The sequence below is a fragment of the Heterocephalus glaber genome, unplaced genomic scaffold (assembly GCF_053883595.1).
Source record: "Heterocephalus glaber isolate CG9 unplaced genomic scaffold, H.glaber_assembly_v1.0 deba00001728, whole genome shotgun sequence".
Taxonomy (NCBI): domain Eukaryota; kingdom Metazoa; phylum Chordata; class Mammalia; order Rodentia; family Bathyergidae; genus Heterocephalus; species Heterocephalus glaber.
In genome coordinates this window covers 20749-35596 of record NW_028258439.1, presented here as the reverse complement: position 1 = coordinate 35596, position 14848 = coordinate 20749, and the positions used below count along the sequence as shown (strand labels likewise).

General features: G+C 48.2%; 1 long non-coding RNA gene and 1 pseudogene across 1 annotated transcript; both read right to left on the bottom strand.

The window, feature by feature from the left end:
- Positions 1 to 1679: 1679 nt before the first annotated feature.
- On the bottom strand, positions 1680 to 1913 carry LOC147821615 (guanine nucleotide-binding protein G(I)/G(S)/G(O) subunit gamma-4 pseudogene; annotated as a pseudogene).
- Positions 1914 to 7577: 5664 nt separating this feature from the next.
- On the bottom strand, positions 7578 to 9013 carry LOC147821614 (uncharacterized). The gene is made up of 3 exons (XR_015446804.1): positions 8701 to 9013; positions 8135 to 8257; positions 7578 to 7893 (listed from the first exon to the last, which is right to left on the bottom strand). It is a non-coding gene; the product is annotated as an uncharacterized LOC147821614 (long non-coding RNA).
- Positions 9014 to 14848: the final 5835 nt, after the last annotated feature.

Genomic DNA, 14848 nt, shown 5'->3' with positions numbered 1-14848 from the left:
GCCAGGGAAGAGGGAGAAGGAGGGAGAGAGAAAAGAGAAAAGAGAGACAGAATACAGAGGGAGAGGAAAAGCAAAAACAAACAGGGAGACAGTCTGGTGGAAGATGAAAAGCACATTTTTCTCTTGACCTGACTGTGCCACTACATGCATTGTTCCACTTTCTTGACTTCTCTGGTGTGCTTTGATGGACTGTGCTTTGTGTTAGCAGGTTACAGACAATGACGCGGACCACAGGATAAAGAGACCCCAGTCTCAACCCGAGCCACGGAAGGACTGGGAGTCGAATCAGCTCAGGCACCACGCGGTTCTGCTGCAGTCAGAGCACACAGCTCCCTGACTGCACTGGTCTCATCAGTGAGGTCCCATGAACGCATGCATTCATGATGCTTCCAGCCAAAGCAGCAAGGCACGGTGCGGGGTAAAACCATGTACCAGGGCAGCAGGTCATTAGCTGATCTGAAAATTATATTTACCTCTTCATAGGCAAGTTTATATTCTTCATCCAACTGAACCACGGCTATCCTGGAAGTCACAATTCTTCCCTAGATGTGCTGGCTTTGAATCAAAACCAGAGCTTCTCTCAAATTCCTTCCAGACAGAAAGGCAGGAGGAATAATTACCGTTGTCCTCAGTTTTCAGGTTGAAACAGCTCAGGCACACGATGGTTTGCGCTGTAGCACACAGCAAGCCTCTGCCAGAGCCAGAGGAGAGGCAGTTTCCGAACAGATGGAACAGAACAAGCTCAGACGCAGAGCCCTCTGACCCATGATTTCACCAGTGTGGCAGGAGTGTGGTGTAGGCAGGGTTCCTCTAGGAATGCAAGTGCTAATGCGCCTGGGGCATCTAGAGGCTGCCAGCCTGCACTGAAGTCCTCCTGCTTTCCTACTTACTCTGTGTAACCTTGGGCAAACCACTTGCTTTCCCTGTGCCTCCATTACCCTCTCTGCAAAGCAGGCCTACGCTCATGGACCTGTTGTGGGAGGGTCAAACGGGTCAACACTTGGAGGCTCAGATCAGTGGGTGGTGATTCTCAAGCTGGGGCACTCCTGTCTGTCCCTGCAGGGTAGCAGCCCAGAGGGCCTCATGCTGTTCCCATCCTGCCAGCTGCTCCTTTTTCATAGGGTAATGGAAATATCACCCAGGCAAAGTGCCACAGCTGCTGCCCCCCGGAGGAGGCGGAAGGTACCTACACATTTCCACTGGTCCCCAAGCTCTCATTGGATGTGGAGTCAATGGGTCTAATTGGGCACAATTTTTCATGTCAATAAATTAGGTGACATTTCAATAAATTACTGACATTCGTTAACTTGATGCATTTGAACTTGAGAATTGATGATTAAAAATTGCAAACCCTTAAATCCATACTTATTTTTACATGGCTCATTTGTTATTTGGCTATAAAAATGTCTATCTTTCTTTGCTATGAATGAAAGTAACATATAAAATGAAAAAAGAGGGCTGGGGATTTAGCTCAACGGTACCACGTCTGCCTCGCAAGCTCAAGGTCCTGAGTTCGATCCCTGAAAAAAGAGAAAATTAAATATCACCAAAAATACAATGAAAAAATAAATGAGCGGAGCCCAGCCGCGGTGAGTCGGATGAGGTGGGGGTGGGCGGTGATCCCTGTGTCTAAGAGCATGCGCGGTGTTTGGGGGATGGGCAGAAAAGGAGGCTGTCCATCACCGAAGGCCCCAAAGGATGGTACAGAAGAACTTCTCTGGGAAAGGGTTCTGTGGCGCCGGCACAGAGACGATGAAGGGATCCTCCAGTCCCGAGGCTTCAGAGTACCCAGCAGGTCCACAGAGGCCTGCGACCCATCACCCTGTCTATGCAGGCCTCCATCTTCAGCTGCTCACAACCTGTTGGGCCAGGGAGATGCCCCTGCTGCCGGTTTTGGACACGCCCTCTTTCATCCTGTGGCCACTGCTGAGAGGTGCCACCACGGGACAGGCCCAGGCAAGGGACGTAGGCTGGCGGTGGCGGCGGGCAGTTGTCAATAAGAGGCTCATTAGGGCTCACTGCAGCTCAGGCGCCCAAGCCACTGGGCAGCGGGTGGTGGGCGGTTTCCAGCCAAGCTGGAGTCAGGGCCAAGACTTCCGGCCTCTGGAGGAAGGACTGGGTGGGCCTGGGGAGGGGGCTCTGTGGCGGAGCTTTCCTCCCCTGTCTTGCTCTGGATGCAAGGGTCTGAGCCCACAGCCAACCCTTTCGGAGCCCGGAGGGAACTCCCTAGAAACTGAATCGTTCTTTGGTAGGTGGCTTTATCTGCCAGATTCTCTGGATTCGTGATCCTGTCAACATCCAGCAAGGAGAAAGGAACTTCACGAATTTCTCTGAAGCATGACATGGAGAAAAATACCAGAAGGGAACAGAAACTAGAGTCCCTAAAACCCTGGCTCTGCTTCCTTCTTCCTGTGGAACTTTGAAACACTTCGCTGAGGTCTTTTTGTTGTTGTTGATGATGTTGTTTAAATAATGACAACAACCCGGGCATGGTGGCACAAGCCTGTTATGCTTGGCAGGCTGAGGCAGGAGGATCCTTGAGAATTCAAGTCCAGCCTGGGCTACATAGTGAGTTCAAGGCCACCCAAAAACCCAATAATAATATTAACAATAAGAATAATAATGGCAACAAAAACAGAATTTCTTATAATTGCTTTTCAATAGCAAAACCCAACAATTGTCTACATGTTAGTAAAGACTCTATACTACATAAAGTCACCTGCTCAAATAATTTTAGTGATTTCACTTTAAGAAAGAGCATACTCTTATTATATAATTAAATGGGAAAAATAAGATAAAGTGCTTGCGGAGCAAATGTTCTACATATGGTACAAATGGCTATCATCAAATATTTTTTGTTTTTGTTTTTGGTTTTTTTTTGAGACAGGGTCTCACTATGTAGCCCAGCCTGGCCTCAAACTCAGGGCGATCCTCATGCCTCAGTCTCCCAAGTGCTGAGATTGCAGGAGTGTAATCCTTTGTACATCATTTTCTGAGAGTGGGAAGTCATTATACCAGGAAGGGAGTCACCTGAGAAAGAAGCGATCCCACCTTAGCATTCAGAAAGTAGTCTGACTAGTTTCCAATACAGAGACAGCAAATAGGTGTCAAAATCAAATTCAGAATGTGGAAACCAAGAATAAGTGTGATAAGGACAAAAGCAACAGATGAAGATTAAGCGAAAAGCAGTTACTGGCAACCCCACGAAGTTAACATTATTTTCCTAAGTCCTATTCTAAGGAGTTGCTGTTGACATACCAGTTAAATATAGCTTCTGAGGCTAGGAGAGGCATGCCTAGGCAAGGTTGGGTCACTTAAGTTGGGAGTTGGGGTCACTGGTAATTTTTCAGTCTTCTTGATTCATTTTCCCTATCCCAAGACCAGTGGGGGAACTAGTCCCAGTGAAGAGTCTTAAAGGAATGGGTTCCTTTTTACACCAGGGAGCTACTCATACAATGACTTGATTGTGCTTTACAGACAATTATTGGGGTAAACTCACCTTTCTGGTGAAAATATGTTCCAACATAGAAAAGAGTAAAGAAAGGGAGGTTCTCAAATCAATAAAACTATATTTGAGAATACTGTTTTAATACTGATATTGTATGATGATTCATTTGTGTGTGTGTGTGGAAGTGAGGATTGAACCCTGAACCTTTGCACTGAGCTACATCCCTAGCCACTTTTTAATTTTTAAACTTTGAGACAAGGTTTTCTTAAGTAGCTAGGTTGCCCGGGTTGAGCTCTGTTATGGCTTGTACCTAGATGTCCCCCCAAAGCCTCATGCAGTCATAGCTGGAGTTTCAAAGGTGGCTGGATTAGGGTGTGTGATGCTGGGATTAAGGGCGCCCCACCCAGGATGTGGGTGGCAGCACTCAAAAGGCAGGTAGCCTTGCAGGGATAAAAGGGACAGAAAGAAGGCAGGCTTGCTGCCCCTGCTGCTTGCTGCCTTCCGCCCGCCCCGCCATGCCACGGTCTGTTTCTCTACTTCAATGCCTCTCTGCCAAGCCACCCTGCCTTAGAGCCAGCCAGCTATGGACTGAAACCTCTACAAACTGTGAGCTAGATAAACCCTTCCTCCCTTACCTTGTGGGTGCTGGATATTTGTCTCATCAATGAGAACAGTAACTAAAACAAGCTCTCACTCGCAGTCCCCCTGTGTCAGCCTCCCAGGGGGCTAGAATTATAGACAGGCATCACCATGCCTAGCTCATAATTTGTTAAATTTTTTCACAATTCTTTAAAAATAGAAAAAAATGTGGAGAAACAACATGTGTCTGACAACACACGGTTACCTCTTGTTCCCATTCGTCTCCACTTCAACAGTAAACACCCCGATTTATGTATATTAAATGTTGCTTTTCCTCAGATTGATCTGTAGACTATACTAATTTAGGTGAAACTCTTTAATAAAAAAATACAGTAAAAGCATAGAAACTCGCTTTTGTACGTACAAAACTACATCTGGTTATTCTTCTAACGTCTACTTTTATAACTTTTATTTTATTAGTACATTCTTGCAGTGCATGCAGTATACAATCGTCTTGGGGAGTGTGTTCATGTACACACTACAGCTTGTTTGTTTCTTTAATTTCTTTCCCCTTCCCTCGTCCTTCTGTCCCCCGTCCCTCCTTGCCCTATCCAGATTTTCATTCTTGCTGGTATTGCTAACCTTAGCTCATGTTATTGCATATAATGTTTACATTCATTGAGGTTATTAGGTTCCTGTACATGGCGTATCTTTATTCTACTCACTAGTGTCTTTATGCTTCCATTCTGTCATCTGGAAGGGGACACATGACAACCTTCTGTGCTGATTGTGAGGATTAAGTGAGCACAGAAAGAATTTTAGCTTTCACACTGGCCTACTCTCACACTACAGAGTGTACTTCTTTTCCTACTTTTAGTTGGCCCAAACTCACTCTGCAAAGCATGTTTCTTTTCCTTTCATATCTTTAACAAATGTAAAACCTCAAAAAAGAAAAAGAAAGAAAGAAAGAAAGAAAGAAAGCAAGCAAGCGGGCAGGCAGGCAATCAAGAAAGAAGAAAGAAAGAAAGAAAAAAGAAGGAAGGAAGGAAGGAAAGAAAGAAAGAAAGAAAGAATTTTAAATACTACCTGATTCAGGCTGATCATTCAACAGTTGTATATTTATTTTAGGAAAATTACTTGCTTTTACATCTCACATAGCATGATGAAGAGTTATTGCATATTCAGAGGAATTAGCCTCGTGGACATTAGACTGAGCATCTAATCTTACAGTCATTACAATTGTGTTGCTTCTATTTGTCATCTAGTGACATCACGCATCATTTCTCTACTTCTGCCAGACGGGACCGCCGAGGGTCACTCCTGAAGGTCTGGGTCGCCTAGAGCCTGGGAGCCACCCAGTCCTATCGTGAAGTTACTGGCTACAGGACCAGAAAGAACCTTCTGGCCTTTCCGTGACCTGGCCCTTGGCATTGCTTAGTGCATACCAAGTCTGGAGAGCCCACTGACACCTGACTCAGAAAGGGATTCTGAAAATTACTAAGTTGCAGTGCTGCCTGGGTCCCTAACTTCACCATGCCTCTGATCCGAACATAAGACAGCCCATTAGCAAAGACTGGCTTCCTCACGGTCAGGATGGACATGTCTGGCATTATTTGGAAGCCTTGGGAGGCCCTTGGAGCCCTGTAGAAGGCCACCATGGCTGAGAGTTCTGTGAGTCTCCCTTCTAGCCTTTCTAAAGAAATCCCCTGCCTCTGCCTGTCCGAGTTCCTTCCCAACCCGTCTTCCCTCAGTCCCCCAACTTTCCTTACTGTTTGTGTCAGATAGTTCCCTCAGGGAAGCCACACGCGATCCTTCAGCCTAAATGAAGAACAGGTGTGCAAGGATCACTTCGACCAGGATTTAAACTTTGGTAAACACAACTTCTTTTTTTCTCGTGTTGGAGTTTTCTCCTATTGCAGGGCCTTCACACTGAGCTGCATCCCCTGTCCTTTTATCTATTGTATTTTGAGGCAGGGTCTTGCTAAACAGGACATTCTTAACTCAGTGGGAAAAACAAGACTTACTCAATAAATGACGCTGGGACTGGAGGAACCTTTCAGGGAGCGATGCAGTGTCATTTCTCACACCACAATGAATTTCCAGTAGATAAACATGTTAAAGTACTACCATAAGCTGTCAATAGGTATTTTTATGATTTTATAGTGGGTCGCAGCTTTTATGATTTTGTAGTGGGTACCGCACAAAATCCAGGTTTATCTTGATGACATTTCCCTTGAATGCAAATATAATGTGAAATTCTGAGAATAACTCGGACAAAAAGTGAGGAAAGCAGGCAGGTATGACAGAAAGGTTGTCCTGCACGTTTGTCTGAGAGTAACCATCACAACTTCTCAACTTTGCACAAAACCCACTATCACCTGGTAGAACAAAGAAACACTTCCACAAGGACATTCACCCTACGGCTGTCTTTTCAAACAGGTGTCACCTTGTGATTAAGGCTTGTGTCCAAGGATTAATCATTGTGTCTCAAACTACGGGATGAAATCCTCCCCATTTTTGGCCTTAAAAACTCCCCCTTGCCTCACCTCCTCAGCTGCACTCATAGTTTATTATGGCTTCCATATTGCTGTGGCAATGCCATTCCATTCCCAAGTAAATGTCATTATTCCTTTAAAACCTCTCGTTCGGATTGCTGTTTGGGTGCAGAAGATTTTACAACATTTTTCAGAGGAGAGAGATTGGAACCATGAGGTTGGAAGGGGCTCTGGGGGAGAGTGGACCTGAGCCGTGTGGGAAAGAAGATCTCCGCTGGGGCCGGGGAGCTTGGTGCAGGAGGAAACGAGCCCTCCTCTCAAGTCCAGCTCCAGGGGGACTTCTCCCCCAGCTCCTCACCGCTCTCCTCGGCTCGCGTTGGGAACACAAGTTGGGCCAGAATTGGAGCAGATCATCAGCTCAAGTCCAGCATCGGTGGCTAGGGATTTAGCTCAGTGGTGCCGGCACCTGCCTCGCAAGCGCAAGGTCCGGAGTTCGATCCCTGGTACCACCAAAAAACAAAACAAAAACAAGTGATAAACATTCCCAATCAAGTCCAGCATCAGCTGATGGTGACAGAATCCGTGAGGACGGGGTTACTTGGTCCCGAGCCACCCTCCCATCAAGAGTAGTGGCTGGCTCCATTCTGGGCCCCAGGGATCTGACCCTCCTGAGGGGTGTCATGGAGGAGGCCCCTGGGGGCGGTCGCTGGGCCACGGTCCCCTCAGTCACACCTGGAATCCCTTCCTTAGGGTCTTGCGTTGGGCCCTGGAGGGGGAGCGGGTGACAAGACCAAAGCCCCCACCCCAGCAGCACAAAATCGCTGCCCTCTTGACCTCACGCCCTCCAGATGCGAAGGCTTATGTCAGCCTTGCTGTTTCTAGCCGCCTGTTTGTTATATTTACTAACTCCACCTCTCTGTCAGCCTGTAGATAGGTGCCCCCTGTGAGATGCTGCCATCTGTCCTCAGAGAACAAAAGCTAGAAAATAAGGGAAATGCTGTAGGTGAAAAAAAAACACAGACAACAATAACTCAAGCATGGAATCATTGCTCAGCTTTATTTTCTGCAGTGACAAACATTTAATTGTACCCTCCAGCAACAGGGAAACAAAACAAGCAGGCCTGAGAACCCAATAACTACTAAAGGGTTAAAAACAGGGCCTAAGATTAATATGTCAGGTAATTCAGTAAACAAGCCCTACGGACGGATGCATTGTCTGGCACGGGACACACGGGCTTCAGTCCCTTTTTCCTACTGAGACATGGAGGTAAGCAGGGGCCTCAAGACCTGCATGACATTGAAGAGGACAAAAAGGTCTTCAATGAAGGAGGTGAACGCTCTCAGCAAAGAGGGTCTTGAGAAACCCATCTCCTAAATGGAAGAGAAAGTGAAAGTTAAGTGGATGGTCAGAGTCCCCACACACTCCAGTTAGACTTAACTTTTGTTTTTTTAGTACCGGGGGTCGAACTCGGGACCTTGCGCTTGCCAGGCCGGCATGGCGCCACTGAGCTAAGTCCCTGGCCCCAGACAGAACTCTTAGGAGCCTCCCTGTCTCCCTCAAAACGCCCCTCTGAGCACCCTCCCTGGAACCCCAGCCCCATGTGGGACTGACACCATCATGAAGCGGCCATCCACGATGAGCTCCCTGTGAATCTCCGGCGAGTCCTGGAACGGAGCCAGGGTTCTTCGGGTGACCTCTGCCTCCATGGGACACAGGAAAGGCACCCTGAGGTTGCTGAGGGAGAAACAGTTAAGGCACAGTCCTCCCGGACCTCCCAGCCGCCTTCCCCGGGCTCTCTCAGGCTGCCCCAGCGCCCCACCAGGCACCTTCAGGGGTCGCCCTCCCTGTCCGCCTCCGCGGACTGAAACCTTAAGGCCTTATGGGCGCGGTGGAACCTTAAGGCCCCAGCTCCTCCGTTTTTCCTCGCCACCGGCTTTTCTCTCTCCCTTTGGCCCCTTTGGCCCCATCCCGCGTTGCGTTGCGTTGCATTGCGTTGCGTTGCGTTGCGCGTTCCGTTCCATTCCAGAGTCTCTGGCTTCAGCCTCTCCTCTCCACCCCCAAGCCACTCCCCTCTCTAAATTCCTGCCCGCCCCGCCCTTGCCGCCTTGCCTCGCCTCGCCTTGCCTCCCTGATGTCCCCGAGGCCCCTGGCCCCAAAGGCCACATCCCAAAGGATACATTTCATGCAGGTGTGCCCCGATCCTACTGACCACCAGCATAGCCTGCCCACCGGACCCCTGGCCGAAAGATACCAACACAATCAGCAAAATGGTTCCGAGGTCTATGCCCTGGTCCACAGCCACGTTTGCTGAGGTGCCTTGGCTGTCGGAGATTCTGGAGTCACCCTGGTCATCTTCCTGGCCTTGCCCACCACCCGCACCACCGTCAGGGGCCTGCATGGCTGTCCGCCTCTTCACCTCAGAGCCAACCACCTCAACTCCCCACAGGCTCCTTTGCCTGAAGGAGGCGCCACGCGAAGCCCCGCCCCTTTCTACCCACAATCCACCTCGCCAGGCCCGTGCCACCTGTGCAGACAGGCCCTCCCCCAAAATGGACTTCTCTCCTGGAGACGTCTTTGGTGAATCAAGGCTACCGGGGCCCCTCACGCAGCTCCTCCCAGGAGCTCAGGGGTCACTCCTGTGCCTTTACACCAACGGATTCCAAGGTGTCTGGTGCCCTCCAGACTGGCCCAGCCCCGCGTCCCAGAGACTCTTTTAGCCATAGAGATGCTGAGTCCTCAGGAGACCCAGCTCTGTAACGGGTGCAGCAAGCAGGCTCTGCAGACCGCTTGGGGTTTCCTCCTGGACACCACTGGGAGGCTTTTGAACACAGGCATGGTCCCGCTGAGCCTGCCCAATGGACCAGGAAGACCCCACCATGCCCAGCGGGACACCACCACCCATGGGGCACTCTGCTGAGCCATGCACTGTCACCGAGCCCTAGCAGGGAGGAGAGTGCTGCTGGGCCAAGCCCATCCCTGCCCATCCCGTTCCCCATCACATACGTGGTCCAGCCTTCGGGACACAAAGATGGGGATGTAGACCTTTGCCAGTCCCCAACCTCAAGTCACATCCAAGCCACTCCCTGGGGCTAAGGTGGTCATTGTCATCCCGTTGTGCCTCCTGGAGAGGGAGGCTGGGGTAGAGGGGTGCTGTGTGAGTAGGGGAGCTGTGGGTGAAGATGGGAATGATGATCCAGGACTGGATGGCAGCCCTGCTACCTCCCCGTGGCCAGGGGCAAATGGCAGTGCCCTGGTCAGGGTCTGCCGGAGGGACAGGAAAGCCACCGCCAGTCGAGGTACATCCCCCCGTCAGGATGTTCTGTTGATATGGCCCTCAGATGCTCTCCCTCCCTCCATCCTGTTCCTAGGAATAAAGTCTTGCCACAGTCTGCTGAGCTGAAGATGCCTGGGGCCTTTGGCTGGGAGATGACCCTGTGTCTCAATCCACCTTGAAGAGGACAAGGCACCACAGAGGCAAACATAGCCCACTGTCCTCTAAACAAACAAGAAAGCATCCAGCAGCCCAAATCCTCTAAAAGGCCCCTTTCACCATTTCATTCCTTTGTTCTAAGCACCACACTTGAGTCCAGTGGGAGAGCATCTTGCCCGCCCCATCTAGGCATCACCTAGAAACTGCAAGAAACAAAGGGGAGAGGAGGGGGAGAGAGGAAAGGAAAGGAAACTGACAAGCAGAAACAAGTGGCTTCTTTGCAAAGACTGGGAAGAAGGCTCACAGAATTCTCAGCTTTAGTGGCATGGTAGAGAGACTGATGGACCTCCAAGTCTTAAGAATAATGTCAGACATGCCCATCACACCTGTGAGGAGACCACTCTTTGCTAACCAGTGCTCTTTTATTCAGAATGATGGCATGAATGGCCATATTAGGAACCCAGGTAGCACTGCATTTTTGTTTTTTACACAGAGACTTGCTATGTAGTCGGGCTCACCTTGAACATACTAATGTAGGCCAGGCAAGCCCTGAAATCATGGCAGTCCTCTTGCCAAGCTTCCAAAGTGCTGGGATTACATGTCTGTGCCACCATGCCCAGCAGCACTGCGTTTTACCAACTTTCTGAACCCTTTTCAGAATCCAGCTTTCTTGGCCCTGTATCCTTTGTTTGCATGCACTACAAGGCCCTGCGGGCAAGGTCCTGGAAAGGCTGGAAGATTCCTTCTGGGCCTCCAGGCACTAAATATCATAATAGGATTGAATGGCTTCTAGTACTAGGCTACCTAGACCATCAGGAGAGAGAGTCACCCTTAGAAATGGTTCTGAGGCATCCTCTCACAAAACTGGAGTTTGCCCTCAGAGAATACACAGGCAACAGCTGAGTCCGCTGTAGCTTTCCTATCCTGTAATGTGCATGGAAGTCTATGGGCTGTCGCCATCTCCACCCAAGAAGTGAAAAATCACCTAAAACACCTCCAATTCCTCAGTCTGGGGCTTGAAACCCACACATCATTGCTAGTTTTTGCTTGTAAAGAGAGCTCTTTCCTCATGAAACACAAAATGCAGTTCTGAGTGAGGTGAGGACACTTGTTAGATGCCAGGGAGGAGCTCACAGAAATAAATATGGAGAGAGCAGGAAGGACAGGGATAGAACAAACCAAACACAGGAGGTCAATGTCAATGGATTCATTCTGCAACAGGGAAAGTGGAGTCTCATATGAGGTAGGAGTAGGACGGGCAACAGCGTCTTCATGTCAGAAGAGAGTTTGGTTCACTTGCAGATGACAGCTGTTGGCAAGAGAGCTGGGCAGAGAAGCCTGGGAATGCAGGGCTTCTTTTGAAAGGGAGAGGAAGTACAAGGTTGCAGTGGTGCACTGGGGAGGCATACTGTGGCACCACCTGACCCTGAGGTACAGGGTATGAAAGGAAAGGACAGTTTTCACTGGAGAGGGCTGTGAGAAAGCAGTATCCCTGGTAACTGTTATGGTTCATATTAATAATGTACCCCAAAGGCAGGACTAATAATAATGTGGTGGTCATAGGCAGGACTTTTGGAAGGTGATTAAATCACTGGGGAGGTATAAGCTGACTTGCTGTTAGGACACGGGCTCTGGTCAGAAGAGGCAGGTCACTGTGGGCATGACCTGGAACATGTATCTCCTTTGACAGGTCGTCCATATTCTCTCTCTCTCTCCTTCCTGGCTACCATGATTTGAGCAGGTTTCCTCTGCCCAATGCCTTCCACCATGCCATATCTGCCTTGGTGCCAGGTAAACACAGACAATAAATGTGCATCAAAATAAAACCCTCCTTTAATGTGTGGGTGTCAGGTGTTGTATCTCAGTGAGGAGGAAAGAGAGTAAGACAGATTGTCCACCAGGAGTGGGGTTATTGCTGTGACTACTTGGACATGTAGTTTAGAAGGCTCTGGAATTGGTTTGTGGAAGGAGTTTGGAAAGTTTGAACAGAAGATAGTGACTAGAGAAACCCTAGAAGGCTGTAAGATGAGATTGATGGGAGATTCTGATTAGTGCTTAGAAGACCAGAATGCAGATTCAAATGCAGATTGTAAAGAACAGCCTCAGGTTTCAGTTGGGTACAAGGACTCCATGGGCAGTTGGACTCAAGACCACGTGTGTTATGACTCAACAGAAAAGCTGTCTACATTTTGCTCATGTACTGTGACTTTGCAGGCCATTGATATTAAGGGTAGTGAACTAATTAATCTAGAGAAGGCATTTCAAGGCAGCCCGCTGTTCAGGCTGTAGTGTGGGTACTGTTGGGAGCTTTTCTCCAGCTCTACACTGAGAATCAAGAGCAAACAGTCTAGCGGAGTGATTTAAAAATTTTGAATATCAGCAGAAAGCAAGCGGCTACATAGTTGGAGCCTGTAAAGGTTTGACTGAGGAGAGGTCAGTTGCGGAAAGTATTAGCATTAAAAAATAGTGAAGCCCTGTATATCAGGACAATAGGAAAGATGACTTGATGGTATCTGAAAAATCAGCACGACCCCGTCCTTCACAGGCTACAGCATGCAAAAGAGAAAGACTTGGCTTTGAGAAGAGAGTCCCACGGACCACTGCTCAAGAAGGGCTGCCCAGGGAATTGGTTCCCTGGGATTTGGTTCACAGTGCTTTACCATCCAAACACTTAGAATCCCTTGCAACAAGGATAAATGGGGAGCCAGCTACTGATCAACCTGTGGGCTGACCTTAGCATCCTACAAGTGGCACTAGTTTCACAGGCATGCAGAATGCAATAGCTCTCAGTTCGGGAAGACTTCCACTCATATTTCAGGAGAAGGCCTGGGAGGCCAAGCAGTGTGGGCCTGAGAGGGCAGTGTGTGTGTCTATGAGAGTGAACTCAAAAGTGAAGTGGGGAGTCCTAGGAAGCTGGAGAAGCCAGGAACATGGAATATCTGAGAAAAGCTGCAGGCAGAGCCAACCCGAGAGAGAGGACTTGAGAGCTGCAACTGGCGATGGCATACGGGCAGGGCTGCCCACGTTGTTTGGAGTACACTTTTTACCATCACTTTCCTGAGTGCTGGACATGGAGCTACAGGATTTAATGTCTGACCACTTGGGTTTCCATCTTGCTTTGTTCCCATTCCTTTTTATTCTTCTACTCCTTCCTGGTGAATGGGAACATTTACCCTGTTCAATTGTATATTGGAAGTGCTTAACTTTCTTTTTTATTTTTTCAGTGGTTCACAGCCAAGACTTGGCTTTGAGTCTCAGAGAAGACTTTGAACTTGTACTTTTCAGCAATGCTGAACTGTCAAGCTTTGCTGAGTCTTAGAGATGAACTAAATGCATTTTTCATAAAGAGACATGCATGAGTCTTTTGGAGACCAGGGTCAGAATGGTTTATATCTACATGCCCCCCTATAGCCTCATGCACTCATAGCAGGGGCTTTTGGAAGGTGATTGGATCATGGGATCAATATGGTGGACTTGTTGTTGGGAGGTGGGGTCTGGCTAGAGAGGGTGGGTTACTGGAGGTGTGGCCTGGAAGAGTGTATCTCCTTTTCTGGCTGTTCACTCCTCTCTCTCCTTTCTGACACCACAATGTAAGCAGCTTTCCCCTACCTAGCCTCCTCCAGCATGGCTGGCTGATCTGCCTTGGTGACAGCCAACCATGGACTGTAAATGAAAAACCTCTCCTCCTTCAAGTTATGGGTATCAGGCATTCTGTTTCATTGAAGAAAAAAGAAAAGTAACTAAGCAAGTTAAGGGCCAAGCATCTTTAAAGGTGTGGGGTAGAAGAATGGTCTACGAAAAGGGGGATTACACACTATGAGTTTCAGAAGGCACAGGGAGGGGGTTGGGCAGCTGAGTCTGGGAAAGAATCATCGAGACTCTGGTGCTTTAAGCCTAGGTTTTTATTCCAGTCTCAACACATTACCGCATAAGGTCCATTTCTGCTTTCACCCAGTGAAGCCAATAACTTGAGAGACAGAGTCACAGGGTAAGAAAGAGCTTTACCAGCAACAACTGGCAAGTTGGAAGATGCGATCTTCAGTCCCAAAAACAGAGAGAAACACCCAGGGATCCCTCATTTGGCAGGCTAGGCAGGAGGATCACTGTGAGTTCAAGACCAGCCTGGGCTACACAGTAAGTTCAAGGACAGCCTGCACTACAAAGTGAGACCCTGTCTCAAAAAAAAAATAAACAAACAAACAAACGAATGAATAAATAAATACATACATAAAGGCTAATTAGCTTAGGAGTTGCAGGCACAAGCCCTATATAGGGATGTTGAACAGGTATATCAGACAGCTCAGCTCCAGGGTACAGTAGTTTCACATTTTATGGTAGGCCTGCTTTTCTGATGTTCAAGCTGCTATTACCTGAACCTCACCAGATGATCTGGCTTCTATAAATCTAGAGAAATGTTATTGATTAGCAAGGGTTTCGACCTGTGTCATTTTAGTTCCTTTCCGCAGAAATAGCTAAAGTTGCAGCCAATCATTAAAATACAAAGGCATGTTTCGCTGGAGAACAGGGGAAGAGAATGAAAGGTAACTTTTGCCAGGGAACAATTTGTAAGCCACTAGGCCGCTTGAGAGGTGTCATCTCCAGTAAAGCTGGTAGAGGTCACACAATATATTCCTCATGTGCAGCACCTCCAAAATTAGTAGATTTTAATATCAACTGAAAGCACGTGAAGGTGGAGATTTAGTTAGGTTTTCCCTTGGTCCAATCTAACGTCCTTAAATATTATAAATGAATGTTAAATTTGCAAGGGCCACATGACATGTGTTAGTTGTGTAGTATGTTTTCCTCCTATCATCATTTAATGTTCTGAAGGTCATTAACAGATGTCACAGTATCGATCATTCTTATATTCCCATTCTACTCAGATAGAGCAAGGT